Genomic DNA, 6,285 nt, shown 5'->3' with positions numbered 1-6,285 from the left:
ATTTAGAGAAAACTTATGGTTCTAAATTCCGTTACTAGAAAAATCAGAAGAGTCTCAAATCAGTGATCTCAACTTCTACTTTAACAAAGCAAAGAACAATGTATTATATCACAAGAAAAACACAAATAATATAATCAACCTCAAAGCAGAATTCAATGAAATTCATGAAGGCATTGAAAATATCTTGGAAAATTTTCATTATCTTTTAGTTATATTTCCCTATGAACTTTTTGAAGTCCATCATATTTCACTCCAGCACTCCTCTGTCAGTTTGTCATACTGTGGTGGCTGGTGAGTTGCTGTGATTCTGGACGCTATGCAACAGTTATTTAAATACCAGCAGGGTCACCAATGATGGACAGGTTTCAGGTGAGCTTCCAGATGAAGACAAACTAAGAAGCAGGAGAGACAAACTACTTTTGAATGTTTAGTCTGGAAACCGTATGAATAGCAGAGAAACACTGTCAGATAATAGTGCCGGATAATGAGCCTCTCATATTGGAAGGCACTCAAAATGTGACTGGGGAAGAGCTGCCTCCTCAAAGTAGAGTTGACTGTGGTGATGTGAATGGAGTAAAGTTCATAAGAGAAAAGCCTGCAGGACCATCATTTGCTGATGGAGCCCACTCAAGATGAAGAGAAATAGCTGAAGACATCCATTAGTAATTGGAACATGGAATGTACAAAGTATGAATCTAGGAAAATTAGAAATTGTCAAATATGAAATGGAATGCATAAACATCAAAATCCTAGGCATTAGTGAGCTAAAAGGACTGGTATTGGCCATTTTGAATCTGACAACCCCATGGTTTACTATGCCAGGAATGGCAAATTGAAGAAGAATGGTGTTGCATTCATTGCCAAAAAGAACATATCAAGACCTGTCATGAGGCACAATGCTGTCAGTGATAGGATAATATCCATGCGCCTACAGGGAAGACCAGTTAATACCACTATTATTCAAATTTATTCACCAACTACTAAAGCCAGTGATTATGAAATAGAAGAATTCTACCAACTTCAATCTGAAATTTATCAGACATGCAATCAAGATATATTGATAATCAATGGAGATTGGAATGCAAAGGGTGGAAATAAAGAAGAACGATCAGTAGTTGGAAACTATTGTCTTGGTGACAGAAATGATGCCGGAGAGCACATGATAGAATTATGCAAAACCAATGATTTGTTCATTTCAAACACCTTTTTTAAACAGCATAAGAGACACTAAGTAGTATCCAATCTGTCTGGGTGGGGCTGATGAAAGGAGATGTGGATAGGTCTCTTGTGGTACAATAGTGAATAATTGTTATCAGGACTGACTGTGAGTGTTGAAAATGTAAAAGTAGATGTTCTATAGCAAAAGGAGTGGTTGACGTTGCAGTCCAGAAGTGGAGGTCCCTGGGACCATCAAGGGAGAAGAGTGACACCAGAGATGGAGGCAGAGATAATGATGTGGAGAGATGGAGTGGCTGGGGACTCTAGACCCACAGAGGGAGAGGGGCTATGTGCTGATGACCAAGGGGCAAGCTTGTAGGGTATACTTTTTGATTGGTTGATGATGCATGGTGGGGATTGTAACCATGGCAATGAAATGATATACGATAGGATGAATGTAAAACTAATGTTCTCCTATGTAAACTATCACATAATTCACAATAAAACAGCTAAAAAGAATAAATAAAAAATAAAATATATGCTTTTAGATAGGTATTGTCAAAGGAGTGTAAATAAAGCCATATACTGAAATAACATATATACTGAAATAACTGAAATGTATACATCAAGTAAAATTCTTTACATATCCTAACTAAAGAATCCTCACAACACACCAAGAAAATATATAATCTAGTAAAAGTTTGTAATAGATGCTTCACAAAAGTAGACATGTTTTACAAATAAGCATATGGATAGGTGTTTAATATTAGTAGTAATTAAAATCATGATGGGAATGGCTAAAATAAAAAAAAACTAACCGTAACAAATTGGTGAAGATATGGAGAAACTAGAACTCTTACACACTGCTGGCAGGAATGTAAAATGATACAATCACTTTGGGGGAAAAGAAAAATAGCAGTAAAAATCATACATATTAGGAAAAGTAAAAAATTATTGCTAAAAATTTATGGAACAACAACCCTTCCCTGAAGAATTCTATAATTTTTGATTCATACCATATCAATATAGCAGTTTTAGAAGTCTCAAATTGTTTTCTTTTTAAAAGTTTTCATTTTTTTTAAGCTCTGGGAACAAAAAGTAGTGAGAAGTGGCAAGATCAGGACTGTAGATTGGATGGGGTAAATTTCCCAATGAAATTCTTGTAGGACTGTTCTGTCTACCCTTGGAGAATTAATAGGTACACTGTCATGATAAAAAAAAAAAAAAAATTCAATGGCATAACTTTGCTGGTCTTTTTCCCTCCAATGCAGTTTTCAATTTTCTTAAAACATCTTCATAATAAGTTCTCGTGACCATCCTGTATCCTTTGAGAAACTTTATTAAGATTATCCTGTTTGGGATTCCAAAAAGCAGTTTCCATAATTGTCTTAGCTGATGTCTGTGATTTGAATTTTACTGGTCCTGCAGATCCCATGGTTGCATAGTGGGTTATGTGTTGGGCTGCTAAATGAAAAGTAAGCACTTGGAGCCCATCAGGTACTCTCCAGGAGAAAGATGAGATTTTTCTGTTCTAATAAGATTTACTCTGGTAGCGTAGTGGTTACAAATCGGGCTGCGAACCTTAAGGTCAGCGGTTCGAAACTACCAGCTGTTCCGCGGGAGAAAGATGAGGCTTTCTACTCCCGTAAAGATTTACACCCTCGGAAACCCTATACAGGGTCGCTATGGGTCGGAACCGACTCGACAGCACTTAACAACAACAACAACAATAAGATTTACAATGTTGGAAACACTATGCAAGGTCACTATGATTTGGGACCATCTAGAAGGTACATAGCCATCCAGTCAGCTAACAGCATTAAAGAACTTGTCTGCAACCAACTATTGATTGCAGGGATATGTTTAAACATTTTTTGTTTTGCAATAAACCCATGCATGCATGTATGGACTAAAACTCTTTGAGCTATACTTTTTGACTTAATCTTGTACATCAACTATATGATCCAGTCATTTCATCCCTATGCATTAACCTAAGAGAAACAAAGACGTATTCTCATACAAAGTCTTATACACAAATTTTATAGCAATCTCCTTTATATTAGGTCCAAACTAGTAACAACCAGATATACATAACAGACAAATGGATGAACAAATTGTATATCTGTATGTTGGAATATTACACAGCAACAAAACAAATGGTACACAGATACACATTGTAGCACAGATGAATCTTGTAATAACTGTGATAGGTTAAAGAAGTCAGTCCAGTCAGGAAGAACACATACTGTATGTGTTGCAAGTATTGTATGTGATAAAAAACAGATCAATGCTTTCCTAGGAATGGAGGTGGAGAGGCGTGGACAGTGAGGATCCAAAGGGCATGAAGAAACAGATTTTATATGAATTGATTGTCTTAATTTGACTGTGGTTTTATGTTGTTGTTTTTAAGTGCCATTGAGTTGGTTCCAACTCATAGCAACCTAAGAGTTTCCAAGGAGTGGCTGGTGAGTTTGAACCGGCAAACTTGAGATCAGCAGTCCAGTGCTTATCCAACAGCACCACACCAGGACCCCAATGATTTTATTAGTATATAAATAGGTCAAAATGTATCAAACAGTGCATTTATATTATGAGCAGTTGTTTGTATGTAAGATACATTTCAATAAAATGATGTAAAGAGCAATGAAAGACAGAGCCTAACAACAATGAGGACTATCTTAAAAAGAGCCGAAGGCAGAGTGCTTTCAGAATAGAGAACAGCAAGTGAAAATCTTCTGAGTTGAAATAGAGCTTTTTCTGCCTGAGGTGTAGTGAGAAGGTTGGTATACCCACAATGCAGTGGGGGAGGGAAAGAGAAACAAGCAAGCCTGGACAGATACAAGGGAGAGAAATCCTGAAAGACCTCTAGAACACAGTAGAGATTTGGGATTTTATTCTAAATGCTAGGTATTCTAAGTAAGAGAGAGTGACATAATTTGCTGGGTGAGACTCAAGCCAAGATAAGGAGTAAACAGGATGGGAGGAAGTTGTAGCTGTTAGGCAGTGAGAGGGAAATGAAGTGGACTCGTATATTTTGGTTGTACAGCCAATTGGATTTCCATAGTAGACCTAGAGATGAAATGAAGGAAAGTGAATAATTAAATATGCCTCCTAGGGAATTTGCACCCAAATAAAGAATCTTTTCTTAAGGGTCTCTTACAAATTTTCTTCTGGCTTCGATTAGACCTGTTCAGTGCTGGAATTCTGATCACTTAATGAGACAATACATCCTGCCCATTTTAAGATGGTTCTGGTGGATATATTGTCCTCTGTAGTAAATCAATTGCATCACTGAAGTGCTCCATCTAATAAAATTTTGAAATTTAAATACATAATTAGTTTATAGTATATAGTTACTTGTATTTTATGTTACTGTAATTTAATTTTAGTTCTTCAGTCTTCAGATCTGCACACAAAGCTCTGAAGAGCTGCAGGGAGCCCCATGACAATAGGTTGAACCACCTCTACACTTGGCATCTTCCTAGTGTGGTTCAACTAAGGGGATTTTGAACTTATCATCACCCTGTGAGTCCTCCTTTTAGACAATTTCTTTCTTTATAATAGTGAAGAGGTGATAGAAGGAGTTTTTCATTTACTTGCAATAGTCAGACTACAAGCAATCACTAAGGGACCATTCTTTGCATTATATGAAGAGGTAACGAATTAAAAGAAAGTACAGCGACATAACATAAAAATAACAATAAGTAATAGCTGTCAAAGTTATTATAAAATCTGACATGGGTTTGTTTTATACACAGGAAAAAGAATATTCTGCATTTTACCTGATGCTTGGGAAAACATATGATTTTAAGACTGTTCTAATTGATTGTAGCAAAGTTATATTGCAAACAACAGTGAGGGTTCACACTTCTGTTGCACATTTAATTTCAAAGCACCTTATAAAATCATACGTATTAAATACAAATACTATGATAATGTAAAGTCAAGATGTGAGTATAAGGAAGATCACAAAGCAGATGGATTACATCATTGAGGTGAGCTGGCTCTGCCTGGTGCAATGTGGAGGGGTTCAGGATGAACAATGGACAAGCTGTTGCTTGCTGTTTGCTATACATTTGCTGACAGTCAGCCAGCTTGCCTAGAATAGTCCACTTTCTAAGGGAGGGGGGATTAAGTGATGCAAACTCAAGCAGAGATCTATTTAATGTGCTTTATAGAAGCAGTGTATTGTTCATGGGCATTTCATGGACAGGCATACGTCTGAGCGAGAGAAAATAAACTGTCCAAATGAGCAGTAAATTGAAATACTCTGGAAATGAAGGGGCCCTGAAAAGAACAGTGGAATCTTGGATAAATGAGGGTGAACAGATTGGTTCATGTTGATCTGGTTCTTCTATTAGTATGAGCAGAAAGAACAAGCACCGGCATTGCACATAAAGAATATTTTATTTTACCAGGGGCTGGTATATAATTTATGCCGTGGTTATAGGAGGAACAAAACAAAACAGTGGATTGAGGGAAAGAGTTGATCCTGTGCTTTCAAGGACTCATTCGGACCATTGAGGTCACGTAATCTTCTAGAAAGAACTTTTCCAAGAATGGGCAGGTTATGATTCCAATTTCTCATGACAAAATTCCCCCTCCAGCCTTAGCTGCTTTTAAGGAATGGGGTGTGAGGGTAGTTTTCCTGGCTTTCATTCCACTTTATGAATTTATACTGTGAGGAATGAGAAGCCTGAATCTAGTAAGCCCCTTTATGACACTTTCTCTGTATTAAGCCATTGCTTTGTCAAAACCCAATGCTACACCCAGCTTTAACATGTTTCTTGGCCAGTAGCCAATCTGGCTTTTTGCTTTAATGAGACTAGAGCAGTATTGGTTACTCTTTCTCAACTGTGCTTAAAAGAGCTTGACCTACATCTTGTCCTATTACCCACCACTTGACTATTATTTACCGGCTGTTTCTACTTTTGTATGTGTTGAGGGATTTTGCCTATACAGAATAAAATCAGATAAAAATCTCCTTTCTGTAAAGTCATTATCAACCATTCTCATACGACTGATCTTTAAATACATAGTGAAGTGCTATACAATGTGAACTTAGCAATTCAAAGGAGGGTACTTCTACTGTTGTTGGTATTGGTGAATGCCACTGAGTCCGTTCCA

The sequence above is a fragment of the Chrysochloris asiatica genome, unplaced genomic scaffold, assembly GCF_000296735.1.
Source record: "Chrysochloris asiatica unplaced genomic scaffold, ChrAsi1.0 scaffold00241, whole genome shotgun sequence".
Lineage (NCBI taxonomy): Eukaryota > Metazoa > Chordata > Mammalia > Afrosoricida > Chrysochloridae > Chrysochloris > Chrysochloris asiatica.
The sequence above is the reverse complement of the archived record's forward strand: the minus strand, read 5'-3'. Positions refer to the sequence as shown.